The following is a 16,598-nucleotide window of genomic DNA, read 5'->3' as shown; positions in this document are numbered from 1 at the left end:
AAACATGTAAAATTTGCAATCTGGAGAACAATATCTCTCAAGCAGCATAAAATCTTCTCGAAAATGAGGATTTGGATGAAAAAAACTCCTCAGATTGTCATTTGGCCGTACTTTTTTGTGCAAGGAGTCATTTTTTTTAAAACTTTTTTTTTGGAGAGGAAGGAAGTGCCCCAGAGTCTCCAACTTCCGGTCCCTGTCCAGCAGGCTCCTCCCAGTACTTTGTCCATGTCCTGTTCACTTTTAATTTGGATTTGAAGCTGGAAGGATCACTCTTTGTGTCTGCTGCATCATATGTGTTTGGATTTGGGGACTTTTGGATTTAAGATTTTACAAGTAAGTTGGTGTTGTTTGTTTGATTGGGGGCATTGCAGTTGCTGCAAATACAATTTTTGTAATTTTCATCATTTTTTTTTTAATCTGGGTAGCTAGTAGGACAGAGCTAGTCATGGGTGCATGAAACAACTGTTTCTGTGGTGTGTGTTGAATTTAAACATCATTTAGGGCATGGATGGCATTGGATTGAATTGCAAAATGTGTATTTTTGGGGTATTTCACTTTTTGATGTGTGTTAAATAAATGCCTTTGTTGTGTGTGTGTGTGTGTTTTGTGGCTGTTGTGTAACTTGCACACATTGTTTAGCCGTGTGGATTTTCTATTTTGCATTTTATTGCATTAAAGCTGTGCTGTTTAGCATGCCTCCTTTGCCGGGCCTTTTTCAGTTTATTGTTTTCCAGGCCTCCTGCTTGTTGTGACTGTGAGTGACCATGTGGCTGGTGGCCATTTTGTTTTGGTAGTTTAGAAGTGTGCTGCTTTTGCCATGTAGGCCTGCATGTCTTTCCTTTGTTCATTTTGGCCTAGGCTTCTTGTTGTTGTGGGCCTGGCCAAGTGGCTGGCGGCCATTTTGAAGCCAGGCAGTGTGCTTTTGCCTTAGGCCTGCATTGTCTGTCTTACCTTTCTTGTTTTTTTGGGCCTGGCCATGTGGCTGGCGGCCATTTTGTGGAGCCAGCCAGTGTGCTTTTACCATAGGCCTGCAAGCTTGTGGCCTAGTCTGCCGATAGGCCTTTCAGCCAGTAGACCCAAAGCTACTCATGGTTGCATGAAACAACTATTTCTGTGGTGTCTGTTGAAGTTAAACATCATTTAGGGCATTGGATTGAATTGAAAAATGTGTATTTTTGGGGGTATTTCACTTTTTGGGTGTGTGTTAAATAAATGCCTTTGTTGTGTGTGTGTGTGTGGTGTGGTTGTTGTGTAACTTGCACACCTTTTTCAGCCCTGTGGATTTTCGTGTTTGCATTTTATTGCATTAAAGCTGTGTTGCTTATCATGCTTCCTTTGTCTGCCCATATAGGCCTGCTTGAGTTCATTGTTTCCAGGCCTCCTGCTTGTTGTGACTGTGATTGACCATGTGGCTGGTGGCCATTTTGTGATGGTAGTTTAGTAGTGTGCTGCTTTTGCCATATACGCCTGCATGTCTTTCCTTTGTTCCTCTTGGCCTAAGTTTCTCATTGTTGTGGGCCTGGCCATGTGGCTGGCGGCCATTTTGAAGCCAGGCAGTGTGCTTTTGCCATAGGCCTGCATTGCCTGTCTTCCCTTTCTTGTTGTTGTGTGTGGACTGGCCATGTGGCTGGTGGCCATTTTGTGAAGCCAGCCAGTGTCCTTTGGCCTTAAGCCTGCAAACTTGTGGCCTAGTCTGCCAATAGGCCTTTCATCCAGTAGACCCAGAGCTACTCATGGGTGCATGAAACAACTGTCTCTGTGGTGTCTGTTGAATTTAAACATCATTTAGGGCATGGATGGCATTGGATTGAATTGCAAAATGTGTTTTTTGGGGGGTATTTTACTTTTTTGGTGTGTGTTAAATAAATGCCTTTGTTGGATGTGTGTGTGTGTGTTGTGGTGTAGTTGTTGCATAACTTTCCAACATATTTTAGCTCTGTGGATTTTTGCTGTTTGTCCAAATTGTTTTTATTAAGCAGCATCATAGTCAGATAACACAACATAGAAGCAGTAGAGCCTGTAAGACCCCGGGGCAAAATAAACAGCTAATTACAGTCCAGTTTTACATGTTGCAGGGTAATTACATCTCCCCGTATGCAGAAGAGAAGATGTTCGATTTAAAACAACCAGTCATAAGGTAGTACCCTTACGTAGAGTGCGAAGAATAAAAAACAAGGAGAAACCCCCCTCCCTCCCCCAACCCTTCCTCCTCCCCTGTCCCCGTGATGGAGATTCCGCTTGCTAAGGAAGTGAGTAACGCAGGTGTAACTGTAAAGGTGGACTGTGTAAGGGAGGCCGAGCCTCTCAGTGGGGCCTAAGTGCTGCTGCAACCCCTCCACGGAGAGGTTAAAATTGAAAGAGATGCATTGCCTTAGAGAGGGTGGACACACCGCTGAAGGCAAGCATGGGACAAATAAGGTACCAACGGGCCCCATTGAAATTCAAAATTCTTGTATTCGTCCTGGAAAATGTCAGCGAGGTGTTACTTAGAAAGAATTCTCCATAGGCGGGAGTGCCACAATCATAACGCGGGTGCCTCTTTCTTTTTCCATGCAGCCGCAATTGTAAGTTTAGCCACCCCTAGACATGCCCACATAATCGCCTTGTCTGCTTTCGTTTGGTGTTCCATATCCGGGTCTCTGATGCCCAGTAAAGCCCCCTCTATATTCATCAGGATGGGGTATCCCAGCATCTCCTTAACATGTGAATGGATTTCCTCCCAGAATTTCCTAATGCCAGGGCAGTCCCACCAGATGTGGTGAAAGTCACCTTGTAGACCACAACCCAGCCAGCAAAGATCTGAGGAATCGGGGGAAAATACGCTTGAGTTTATGGGGTAAAGGTACCAGTCTAGTAGTGTTTTATGGTGGGCCTCCCTCAGTGCTATCGAATGGCTGTGCATAGAAATATCTCCCCAGATGTGATTCCATTCCTCCCCTGTGATGTCTCGTCCCAGCACCTGGTCCCAAAGCACATATAGCTCGGCCTAGGAGCATCTAATGTGGTTAATAGCAAGGCGTATAGTGAGTAGATAGCCCCTTTCATGGAACCAGCTTTTAGCACCAGTCTCTCCAAAGCCGTGAGTTCCCTAGTAGCAGCCTCTTGTATGTGCGGTTGTGTAGCCCAATGTTTAAGCTGAAGGTAGTGGTAGTGTTCGTTATGCGTGACCTGAAACTCTCTCAAATGTCAATACATCAAAGTTGTGAAATAGGTCTGCTAGCTGTAAGCAACCTCCCTCTCTCCAGCATTCAAAGGTCCTTCGCGTAAAGACGGCGAGAAAGCCGGCGGGAAAGCCGGGTTAAAGTGAATTGGGGTATATGGGGAGGGGAAAGTGGTCCATCCCTCCCTCTTCGTGACCTGGTGCTAGACTATGAGTGTGGTTCATGGGAGGGTGCTTAGGTACGCATTCGCTGGTCTGCATTTCTTTGGTTTCCACAGGACATCCCAGATGGACCGGCCTACAATCGCCCTGTCCATGCGGAGCCAGTGTTTTTCGGATTCCCTAGCCATCCATTCCATCACCAACCGCAGTTGAGCCGCTTGATAATATAGTGCAAAATCGGGTAGTGCCACCCCCTCTTCTTTATAGGTTGATGCAACACATGAAAGGGAAGGTGAGTCCTCCCCCCTTGCCAGATGAAGCTTGTGACGAGAGAGCATACGTGGGACATTGAGTCCCGAGGAAGCTCAATAGGAGAAGCCTGAAAGAGATATAGAAGTTTAACTGAACCGTCATTTTGAGTGCGTAGATTCGACCAAGCCAGGAAATATAGAGAGGTTTCCACCTCTTAAAATCCTGCTAGAGCTGTGTCACTAGTGGGGGTAGTTAGCTTTATACAAATCTCCGATTCTGGGGGTGAGGTGTACTCCTAAATAGAGGAGGGAGTGTTGAGCCCATTGGAGGGATTCTTGGCCCTTTAGTCTCGTTGCTTCGGTGTCAGAGAGAGAGAGGGTAAATCTGGAGGATTTGGAAAGGTTAACTTTGAACCCCGCCACCAGTTCGAAGTTCCTCCTGCACCGCCCGGAGGGAGGTGACCAGTTCCCGGGGTGTGAGCAAAATGTCATCCTCAAAGAGAGACGCTTTGTGGTCTGTGCCTCCGAAGCAGATACCCCGGATTTCCTTATTAGCTCGGAATTTCACAGCCAGAGGTTCGATACTAAGGGCGAATAGCAGTGGAGAGAATGGGCAGCCCTGCTGTGTACCTCCTGCTAAGGGTGAAGGTGTGGGATGTGTTCCCGTTGACCAATACTCACTATTGTGGAAGATAATATTTAGCCTTGACCATGTTGAGAAACTTGGCCCGAAGCCCAATTTGCCCATGGTTAGAAAAAGTAATGACCAATCCGCCCTATCGAAGGACTTTTCGGCATTGATACCTACTAGGATGGCCGGTATCTGATATTGAAAGACTTTCTCGATGAGGTGTATAGTGCGCCGTATATTGTCATGCGTTTGCCGCCCCTTTGTGAAGCCTGATTGATCATGGTGGATTAGTTCGGGCATCAAGTTATCCAGCCTGACAGCTAAAATCGCAGAGTAAAGCTTTGCGTCGAGGTTAAGGAGCGCTATGGGCCTATAAGAGGCTCAGTTCTGGGGGTTCTTCCCGGTTTTGGGAATAACAGATATCACCGCCTCACCCATGGACGTTGAGACCCTGGCGTCCATCGCTATTGCATTGGACAGTTCGATGAGGTGTGGAATTAATTCGGACGCAGAGCATTTATAAAAATGCGCTGTTAGACCTTCTGGGCCTGGGGCTTTGTGGGATTTAAGTTTAGAGATGGCTTGCCCAACCTCCTCCGAAGTAATGGGTGCCTCTAGAGGCCCTGCGACAGCGGGAGAAAGATGTGGGAGGTCTACCGAGTCAAGGCATCGCTGCTGTAGGAGCGTGTCTGGTGGGTCACCCGAGTATTGTTCCCCATAAAATTTGCCAAAAAGATTAGCTTTGATGGCATCTGAATGGGTGAGGCCGCCGTCCCCATCTAGGATGCCCCCAATTAATTCACGTTCCCTCTTTTCTCAGAGCAGTCTCACTGAGTCCCTACTTTGTCCCGCTGTGCGTATGAGTACTATCGCTAATTTAAACAAGGTAAACTCGGCTCTATTAATGTAAATTGCGTGCAATTTGCCCCTTAGTATGGTGTGCTCTCGCTGAAGTGCTCACGTGGGAGTGTTCTTATGCGCTCTTTCTACAACTTCTAGTTCCCCTTCAAGTGCTATGCGCTCCCTTGCTCTCTGTTTATTCAGGACCGAGTTGAGCTGGATGCATTTGCCTCTAAGCACCGCTTTGAGAGCGTCCCAATTATTCTGTGGTATAGTTGCCTGTGGAGTGTTGAGTGCAAAGAAGAACTCAGTGATAGTGGCTCTCAGATCATCACGTAGGGCCTTGTCTCGGGTGAGCGAGACCGGGAAGTACCATCGCGCTGTGCAGATAAATTATCGGGTATGTTTTGTGGTGCAGTCGGGCATCCTCGGACTTCTTAAGATGCGTTTCTTGTAGCACCACCACTACAAACTGGCGATCGCTAAGATATTTCTACATTTTTGGGGCACTTTTGGGGCGAATTCAGGCCTTTAACATTCAACAATGCTATGGAAATCACTTAGAAAGGTTGACCATACTCACTTAGCTCATTGGACCCCCCTCATGGTGAAATCTTCTGACAGCATGACACACTCTTCTAATAGGGCCTTGTCTACCCCTACACCACCACCAGGAGCCCTCCCCCCAAAAAAAGAAAAGAGCAAAAACCCAAAACTCCCCAAGAACTACTAGCCGAGGAGCCAACAGGCTCTCAGCTCTGAACTTTGCAAGGAAGAATGAAGACATTCTGGGTGAAACGGACAAGGCCCGCCCCCCCGTTTGCTCATGCATCAGGCACACAGAGGACAAGTTGTGGACTATAAGTAGCTCAAGGTGTCAAGAGTGTCCCAGCAGTTCCATATATAAGTGATCACAGTGTCAGCTTGATACCAGCATTGGCATGCCCGAAGTCCCAGCAGCAAGACGCGGCCGGAGTGCAACATGGGGGTTGCCATGGTCAGGGAGTACCACATCAGAGGACTTTACTTGGTTGATAATCTGGTTGCGGGGATCGTGTGCCGAGGTCGGGGCTCCTTCCAGGACAACCTCGGGTCGTTGGAAGGGCCAGGATCGGAGTCGTCTGCTGGAGAGGGGAGACCTAGGATACGTAGACCTTCCTTCAGGTTAGAGATATAGTGAGATTTGTTCTTGTGCTCAAAAGAGAGGCCAAAGGGGAAGGTCCAGCAGTATCTCACTCCGTCCTCTCGGAGTTTGGAGGTGACCAGGCGTAGCGTCTGTCTGCGTGCCAGTGTAGAGGGTGCCAAATCCTGAAACAAAGCACATTTATAGCCCTGGAACAAGGTCTCTCCCTTTTTCCTCGCTGCCCCCAGAATGGCCTCTTTGGTGGAGAGAAGCGCATCTTGATCAGGACATCCCTCGTACGTCGGCGCTCTCCAGTCTGCTGCGCCACCACACAATGAACTCGATCAATCTTGAGCCAGAATACGTATATTCTCCCTCGGAGACCTGTTATCCAGATCCTCTTTCTTTAAGAGCACTTGGTGGAGCTGGGCCCGAAGATCTTGTTGAGTGTTGTGTAGTTCGGTGTAGCAGGCATCCAAGGTCTGCGTCTGCTCCTACACTTCCAGCACTCAGGAACCCACCGCATCTACATCCTGTCGAAGCACTGCCATCTTCTCTGAAAGGTCAGCCCTGTGCTGGTCCATGGAGGCGTGCAGGACCCGCTTTATTTCCAGGCAGAGCTCGGATTTGAAGTCCCGAAGAGAGGCCACCAGATCTTCTCTGGTGAGTGCCATTTGGGGGCTCTGGTCGCAGTCAGAGGCAGCTGGCCATTTATCAGCAGCTGTGAAATAGCGGGAGACTTTATTTGATGACTTTTTAGGTGGCACATGGGCGGAGAGACACTCTGGGGGGAGGCCGGGCACCGGGGTCCCCTCAGCCAGCGGTCAGCTTGATTCCAGACTGCCTGTGAGCTGGAGCCTCGTGTGGAATGCCGGGTGTCAAAGCAGGAATATCTTGTGGCCACACCCCAGCAGCCATCATAAGGTCAGGTGCCCTGGAGCCACCTCCACTGTGGGTCGGTGGGTCTCAGCCCCCTCACTCCACAATCAGAACTGGCCCGGGCCTTAGGATAGGTCGTCCCCCACTGACCTCCCTCTCTCATCGCTATCGGGCTGCTGAGGCTCTCCTCAGGGAAGATCACTGGGCAGATACCATGTCAAGGTCAGGCAGGGCCTCGTGGTGCAACATTCCTTCTGGCCTCCTTCCTGCCAGCAGTCAAACTCAATGAGGGGCAGCTGGCACACCCCCTGGCCGAGCAGCACCTCCTCTGCTACCCACACGCCCCAGGCAGTAAGGGCACTCACCGCCGATCTCCCGCAGTCTGGCCGTCAACGTGGCACAAGTGAGGTCACGACCACTCTCAACATGGCATCCCAGGCTGCCCGGGCTCCCGCAGTGCGTCTCGGCATGCTCCGGAGCCCCTCACATCTCCGCTCACTGCCGATCAGGGAGAGAGCCTCCAAGCAGGCTACATCAGCGGGGGCATGCACTGGGACGTGGGCAGCCGTTCTATTCTTGCCAAGGCGCTCTCTGCTTATCTCCGCGCCATCTTGAGCATGCTCCTGGCACTCCAGTCTGCTGCCAAATCACAGAGCTGGACCTGAGGCAAAGAAGGCGCAGCAGGACACAACGGGCATCAGCTGGAGTGGTTTTCGAGTCCGAGGGTCCACTGTGAGAGCATTAAAGATCAGTGGATTAAACTTGGGTGCCGGAGCTGAAGCGGCTCACGTCCACTTAGCCATCTACCTTGGCCACGCCCTTTTGGATTTTCGTTTTTGCATTAAAGCTGTGTTGTTTAGCATGCCTCCTTTGTCTGGCCATATAGGCCTGCTTGAGTTCAGAGTTTTCCAGTCCTCCTGCTTGTTGTGACTGTGAGTGACCATGTGGCTGGTGGCCATTTTGTGGTGGTAGTTTAGTAGTGTGCTGCTTTTTCCATATAGGCCTGCATGTATTTCCTTTGTTTCTCTTGGCTTACTGCCTCCATCCCCTTTGCCAGCTGCTGCTCCCTGAATGACGTGATTAACCCCGGGCATAGTACTCCGCTTCGCCCACGGAGTGTACGTAGCGCTGCCTGCTTCGCGGTTTACGAAGTAGGCATAGCAGGCAGCGCTACGCACACGCCAGGGTGACGCAGAGCTGCCTTCTGCCCGCCGCCCGCCTCCCACCTGCCTTCATTTTAAAATAAGGTAAACTATGATAAAAAATAAAATAAAATGCCTTACCTGCAGTGCGGCTTCCAGGGGCTCCCTCTTCCTCATTGACGGCAACTTCTTTTCACAAATGCGCATGCGCGGATGCTCGCGCATGCGCATTTCTCACGAGAAATGCGCATGCGCGGGCCTGCACATTTGTGAAAAGATGTTGCCGTCAACGAGGAAGAGGGAGCCCCGGGACGCCGCACTGCAGGTAAGGCATTTTATCTTATTTTTTATCATAGTTTAGCTTATTTTAAAAGGAGGGTGGGCGGGAGGCGGGCGGCGCGTAGTGAGGCTACGCGGAGCGCACGAGTGTGCGTAGATTTGGCCACACTACGCGATGCTCCTCGTAGCCCCACTACGCCCACTACGCCCAGGGTTAGACGTGATGTGCACATTAATGCAAAACAGGTTCCACTTCCATTACATTTGTATTTTTGTTTTTGTTCTTTTTCTTTCCTATCCTTCCCAAGTGTACACAGTATATCATGAAAGCCCTTGTCAAAGTCTCACAAATGGCTACACTGTTATTTTTTTTTATAACTTAAACTTAGTTAATAAAATTTAATACCATAACACTAACAAGTGTGACCACCACACGCTAAGTTATATATTATATTTGTTTGTTTTTACTAGTAGTATTTGAACCACAACAACAAGTGCAACATTTCACTGATGTTCTTCTGGCTTCTTTGCTTTTAGGTGCACAAAAATACTGAGGAGGAGGTGTCATCATCATCACCCATTGTACTGCCAGACAGAAGTCCTGCTGCGCACGACGTCACGTGGTGTGTGACCACAGACATCTCTGCAACTTGTGCACCTGCGTCCTGCTGACATCGAAAAAAGATGGCCCCAAAGAAACATAATAGGTCCTCCAGTACCAAGAAAGTTGCCAGTGAGAAGAAGGAACAGAAGACGTAAGTGGCACTGGCACTTTACAACATTGATGTGCCGCCCAATATGTTTTTTGGGAAACAAAAAATTACTCCTTCATCAGCGGTGCCCGGGGACCAAGCTGGGAGCAGCACCTCTGCATCAGTGGGCCCACCCCACCAACCTAGGCCCAAGCCCATGAGTTTCGCAGAGGTAGCCAATGAGCGGTGATGTTAAAATGTTATTATTGCAAAGTAGTACCCAATCAACGCAGGTGGAAACTCAGCAGATAAGTGGGCAACAACAGCCGGAACAACAGCCCCTCCCAACAGCAGCCGCAACAACAGCCGCAATAACAGCCCACAATAGTAGTTGTTCCTCCTGAAGTAGGGATAGTTCAGGAAATCGAGCTTCCTGCAGACGAAGAAGAGCAAGCCACTCTTTCAGAAGATTCATTGTCTTTCAGGAAAAGGAGGGTTAGTCCATCAACATCTTCTTCAAGCCCCCAATTTTGATGATCCAGATACCACTTGGAAGCCACCAGCTAAGCCTGAGAGTGAGGCACGCTACGCAACAAGGCTAAGGAAAAGGAAGGTTCTAGAAAGCCTTAGAGTTATGGCAGTGAGGGATGTGGCACGGATACCACCAACACAGGTAACACCAACACGACCTCCAACTTCCATATTTGCATTTGCAAAGGCCCAGCAGGGACCTACGTCCAGCTCATCCACCACCTCAGTAGGTAGTGGTACTGTAACTGCACAGAGTCAAATTCTAGGCACACCCTCCAGTTCAACTGGCATTGCAAATGGCACCTCCAGCAGCACAAGAAAGTTCACCTCCCCAGTTTGGGACTTCTTTTCGGTCAGCAGTAAGGGGGACAACATTGCTATATGCTCAATTTGTTGACATGGTGTCAGTCGAGGTAAGCTTGGTACAAACTATGGTACCGGAGGCCAAACAACCCATCTGAAAAAACACCACATGATCCAGTGGGAGGTGTACCTACTTAGCGTACAAAAAAGTAAAACTGCGTGCATTGCTGTTGGTGGGGATGAAGAAGTAGAAGAAGATTTGATCACGGTGGAAGGTGAACAAGAGGGAGACATTTTCTCTGGTACACATAATAGCCCTGTCCCCAGCAGTGTAGTGATGCCGCCCACATCCTCAGCAACATCTCAGTGGCACCGTAGTAAGAGTCAGGCTGAGACACCAAGGCAACAGAGTACTGCAATGAAAAATTGTGCTTTGTTGAGCCTAACTGGGTTCAAGAAGACACCTGCATCAGCTGCACCAGAAAGGAAAACAAATCCAGCCTACCATTGTCAGCATGCTTAGGTCAGAGGGGCAGTACGAACGCAACCACCCAACGGCACATTTGTACAATGCAAAGCTGGCTAAAATGTTAGCGCTGGACCTTCTCTCTTTTTCTTTTGTGGAAGGGGTAGGTTTCCTTGAATTTGTGACAGCCATCTGCCCAAAATGGAAGGTTCCCAGCCGGTCCTATTTCGCCAGACTTGCTGTTCCAGCACTACATCACGATGTGCTGGAATTGCTTGGACAAGCTTTGCAGCAGAGGGCTCTTCACAATATCCACCTGACAACAGACACGTGGACTTGTTGCCAAGCCACTGAGTACATGTGCATCACTGGACTCTTTTGTGGGGGTTAGAGAAAAGATATCTGAAGCAGGTGTTGTTGACACTGCTGAGATTATTAATGCTACTCAGAAACATGCAACTGTAGCCATGTATGCCATGGAGAAATCTCATACTGCTGCAAACATTTTGGAAGAGTTTAACAGCAAGGTCTTTGAATGGCTTAACATTGGTTTTGTTGTCACAGATAATGGCAGTAATGTAGTTAATGCCATGTAAGATGGTGGCTATTTCAGGGTCCTGTGTTTGGCGCACTTCATTAACATTATTGTTCAAAACTTTCTGGGAAAAAAAGCCCTACTTACTGACCACGTGCAGAAAAATATGGACACATTTCAGCCATTCTTTTAAAGCCAGGAAGCAGCTGAGGATCATTCAACGTGAGCATAGAATGCCAGTCGAAGCACTCATCCAGGAGGTGCCAACACATTGGAACTCAACTTATTACATGCTTGATCGTCTGTTTGATCAGTACAGACCAATCAATGACTATGTCATGCAAAGAATAAGGGATGCGACTGTGAAAGGCATGACCTTGCAGATGGATCAATGGGGCCTAGTTGAATGCCTGACAGAGATGCTTCTTCATTTCGAGCTGTTCACACGTGAAGTCTGCAAGGAGGACTGTACTATGGGCCAAGCAATCCCATTATTGCACATGCTAGAGCAACAGCTGAAGAAGGTGTCTGAAGTGTACACAGGTGTGGAAGAAAAAAAAGAAGCATATGAGTTGGTGGAGAGCTTATCCCGTTGCTTAGCTGAAAATACAAGGGTGCAAACTCGCATTGTTTCAGAAAAACATTACATTTGTGTCACAATTCTGGATCCACGGTACAATATCGGCACTGAACACTAAGATATTAATTCCTTTTTCAGAAGTGGATGTTGCCCAGTCCAAAACTTGGATATCTGAGGCAGCCAGTGACTTGGAAAATGAACGGCTGGTAATTAAATGCCCACTACTCGAACCCACAAGTACTGCAGCAGGGCATCCGGCATCAAGTTCAACTTCAGAGCCTGAGAGCAGTGCGTTTGGGTCAGAGCTGTCACCAACACTATCGACAACAGCAAGAACTGGATCATCAGCCCCAGTAAAATAGGCATGGGATTGGTATTTACAGCAAGGGCTTGCTAGGTCCAGTGTTGATGCAAAGATGAAAGAGGCCCAGCAAAGTGGAGCACCCCTGAACATTGAGCAGATGGTCCAGGTCTATCTGGATGACCCAACAGAGGTCTACATTGATCAAAACCCATTGCTGTACCACTGAATTACAAAATACGTGAATCAATACAGGAAGATGAGGACAGCGACTTAGGTGACGGAAGTAGTGTCTTAGATGATTACCTACTTCTGGTTGAACCACCATAGTTTGAGGACGAGCTATGCTTCCCTGACAACTAGGCTTTGAACTTCTTACTTTCTTTTGTTTCTTCCTAATTTTACTTTTATTTGTGTGTGTCTCTGTCTTTCTGGTTCGAAACTTCGAATCACAACAAATCCATCACCGCCGTCTTCTAGTCTTTTTATTGCCATATTGGAGTTGCAGCTCTGTGCATTTAACTTGAGTCCACTCCTCTGAGTCCTGCTCCATCCTCCTGACTCGCCCTAAACCCCTTTCCCTCAAACCAGATGATGATTGGATGGAGAATAGTACAAGAAAATGTTGTCTCGTCGAGTCCATCCAAATGAAGTGGAACATGATGACAACTATAGCTATCCTCCTTCTTGAGCTGAGAGAGACTGCCCCTTAACTTAAGATGAGAACAAGGAACAGGTATGATGGCATACATTGGACGCTGATTCTGAGTGATTGGTGTTTGTGTTGATGTTGCTTGTTGTGCATGAAGTGAATTCATTGTGTATTATTATTTAATCTACACACTAAAAGTGACTCCAGTCAATGTTTCCCTTCTTGTTGTTTAATAACAAAATTGTACATCTACTGCAGGCCGATCCATTGCATTTTTTAATATGGAATCTGGACTCACTCGGTGCACTGCAGACTGAGTTGGACAACACCATGATGATGATCACAGTGACATAATATCTTTGCAGTCCGTCAGTAGGATCGGATACAATTGATGGAAACTCAGGACGTTTCATGGCATAAAAGGTAAACAAGTCAACAACAACCACAGTAGAACTACATGTCTGTGTAGTGGTGGAGTCGAGTCACGAGTGTAGTAGTGGTGGTATGACTAACAGCTGTGCATGCCATTGATGTAGTTACTTACTTTGGAAAATGCTATGTTGCTGTATATGTGACATGTGTGCTCTGTCTGGCTGAGTCAAAATCTAAGCTAAGTGGAGGTTGGTTGGGCACCGTGGGCCTGCTCTGTCCTGTTGCTGTTGTAGGTTAATGCTAGAAACAGACAACAGAGTTGACATGATTTAGCCATGCCGCTCTGAAAGTGTTTGCACTCCTCAGTAATTTATGCTTTTTTTACTCCTTGATCTTTAAATATCCCTTTTGTTTTTCCATCTACACTTATAGGCCAGCCTTTACCCTATGCTAAACAGAGAAAAACAACTCACACTCACCTACAAATCTGCATCTTCCATGCAGGCATTGGCACCCAAGATTGACGGACACAGCGTCCATGGAAGGAAGGACCAAGAGGAATGCCGAGATGAAACTCCCCAATTTGACCAGGATAACATACAGTAACACTTTAGTATCAACATTCATCATCTTTCAAATAATTTGATAATTTTTTTCTCTTCAATCATTACGACTGTGTGTTGTTGTTTGCTCTCTGCTTATAATTGATCCCTACAGCCATTTTTTTATTTTCTTTGCTAGCTTTACAAAGTAAGCCTGGTACAACAGAAGTAAAAATGTATGTAATTTTGGTCACTCTGAAGGCAGACAGGCATGACAAATTGCATAATAATTAATAATATTCTGCTGCCCTGTACTGTCTACTAGTCTAGTTAGTAAGTACCACTTATCATTAACCATCAAGTCATCATCATCATGCATGCATTTCCTTTTTCTCCCTTAACAGATTTATAGATATGATGGTCGTCTGCCAAGATTGTGTTTTGTTGTTTGTCCATGCATAGTGTTTTTCTTTGTCAAACCTTTCCCCAAACCCCCCCTTCCCAACCATTCATCAAACCCTAACCCTCTTTCCCTGGCTGTGTGATTTATTATTGAGGTGTGACTAAATTAAATGTACACCAATAATTGATCACACGCTTGCTGGGGCAGATGTGGTGAAAGCAACAGTGATTCAATTTCAAGGCAGGGGGAGGATCATCTTCTGCTTGCCCACCCATTCTCAGTATATTTGCAAGTAAATCTTTTGTCCAAAGGAACCTAATCCATCATAATAAATTGCCGGCATCGATAGGATTCATCATCCTCGTACACAGCACTAAAGATTACGCTTGTGTTGAGTGACTCAACACAACTAAAGTTTGTTGTAACTTGTTGTACTAGGCTATCCCCGCCACCATTATATTTTATTTTACTTTAGCATTGCTAATCAGCATTATTATTGTTTGGCAGTCTTCTTGTGTACTGTACTGTACTTCATTCTACCACTCCTCCCAAAGTCTCTCTCAGGCGACTAACTGTCTCATTTTCTTTTTCTGCAAATGCTACTGCCAGTGTCTACTACTACCACCACAACCATGGCATCTTGGGAAACCAAACCATCATCGCCATGCAGTCATAGCTGTGCCTAAGTTAAACATCAATCACAGGTAACAGAAGAGGTTTGAGGGTGGTATAATTAATAATGAAAATTAATTAATTAATTCACACACCCCTTGAGTCCTCCTGTTGCAGAATGCATAGACCAGGAGGAGAGACTGACTACTAGTAGGACAAGTCACTCAGTGAGGGGTACCGCATCGACCTGTTTGTGTGTTACAAAATCGGCAGATTATTTAAATCAAACACTGGCTGCGGCCCTGCAACAGCAAGGAAACCGTGTGACGTAAAACAGTAACCCCCCCCACAAAACATTAACATTGTATTTAAAGTTTAAGTATAAATATAATGTAATCCCCTAACAAAAATAAACAATGTAAAAAATCCCAAAACACCTGACCCACCCCTGTTCCTAACCCCAGCCAATGTCCAACAAGAAAAAGTCCAACCAATGTCGCGTGAATAATAAAACCTCAATGCCCAATTCCCACCCACCAAAAAAAGGAATAAAAAAGTGGCAATCCAACGGGGTCTTTATCAGATCCGGCGGGCTCTGAGTTGCTTGTCCACCAGGACCTTTACCCGCTTCTCTAGGTGCTCCTCTAGGCGTGCCATTCAGAAGAGCATGCAGCACTTGAATGCCCTACAATTGCATCCATGGGGGGCAGCAGTATCGGATGTAGTGCGGCGACAGGTGGCTGCATGACCGCGGCACTTTACCACTGGAGGGTACTGGGCCTGGCTGGGGCCCGGGGCATTGCAGGTCGCTGCAGCTGCTGCCGCCTCCTCCTCCACCAGAACCACCAGCCGCCGGTGTACGGTTTGTATGACCTCCAGCTTCCGACGCCGGGCCATGGCTGCCAACTCCTTCCTGTCCGGTTTGGATTTTCCTTTGGAAGGAGTAGCTATATCAAGAAGAAGAAAAAAGACTATTGTAACAATATACTCTTAGTGAGTCAAATTAATTCTACACATAGTGGCACAGTAGCACTAGCAAGCACAGTACATAACATTTGTGGTATGTATCTATCCTCCCACTTCCTCGGCCTTTAACATTTGTTGGAATTTCAGGCATTATACTAGCACTATGGACTTAAGTTCACAGTTTGTTAAGTGAAATTACGTAACCTTGTTGTAGCCGGCATGCCAGCTCAGTCAGCTTGCGCCCAAGACAAACATACTTGTGACGCAGACTCATGTTAGTTTTATTTACTACTGTCTGCAGTTGGGGAAGCTGACTACACAATCATCGTATTTTTCTATTACGGGTGGCACTGGCCATACTCTGTTACATCAAGGGCAGCTGCTCAATTTCACTTTCACCCTGCCCTAACTACTACAACAAGGCAGATGATATGTGATACAAATGATCATTGCTTATATATGGGACAACATGAGGTACTTTGTTTTGATTGATTGTGTAAATAATAAACATGCAGCTGATAGGCCACCCATGGCAGGCTGACACAGTCAAAAATAAATTAACATAGGTAGGGAGTGGGCCTCGGAGTCGGAGGGAACCACTTGATAACAACATACATACACAATATATATATGCTGTGCTTGCAAACAACTGTGAGTGAAGGGTGTATTCTGAAAATACAACTTTATTCTATTCTCCTTGGCTTTGCTACTCTGGCGCGGTTTCTTTTACATTCTCTTCAAACTAAGACTCTTCATCCAGTGACAGTCTCCACCTATGCTATCTATAATGAATACACTCCAGGCATCCATCCATTCAAAGTATACATGTCTATCGTTCCTCTTAATCTCTCAACAAACCTTAGTTTGTTTCACCAACAACACACAATGATTCTTTTTTTTTCAAACCACCACCTGTGTGTCCTTCTGTCCTTGCTTGCCTTGGCTTTGAGTTTGACCCATGATACACCCCTGAGGATTCTTGCTATCCACCCATACAGTTTCACCCACCAAGGCAGGAATCTTTTCTTTCACCTTCAACCCATCCTTCAACCACCCATGCATCTGATTCCTTCCCATCAGCCACCTATGCATGCATCCCGCATATCCTTCTCTGCCAGTCATAAATATTACATCTCGCCCGTCCTTCCTACTTCCACCCTTCTTTCCCTTTTTGTT

Source organism: Triturus cristatus, chromosome 5_1 (assembly GCF_964204655.1).
Source record: "Triturus cristatus chromosome 5_1, aTriCri1.1, whole genome shotgun sequence".
Lineage (NCBI taxonomy): Eukaryota > Metazoa > Chordata > Amphibia > Caudata > Salamandridae > Triturus > Triturus cristatus.
Note: the sequence above shows the minus strand (reverse complement) of the source record.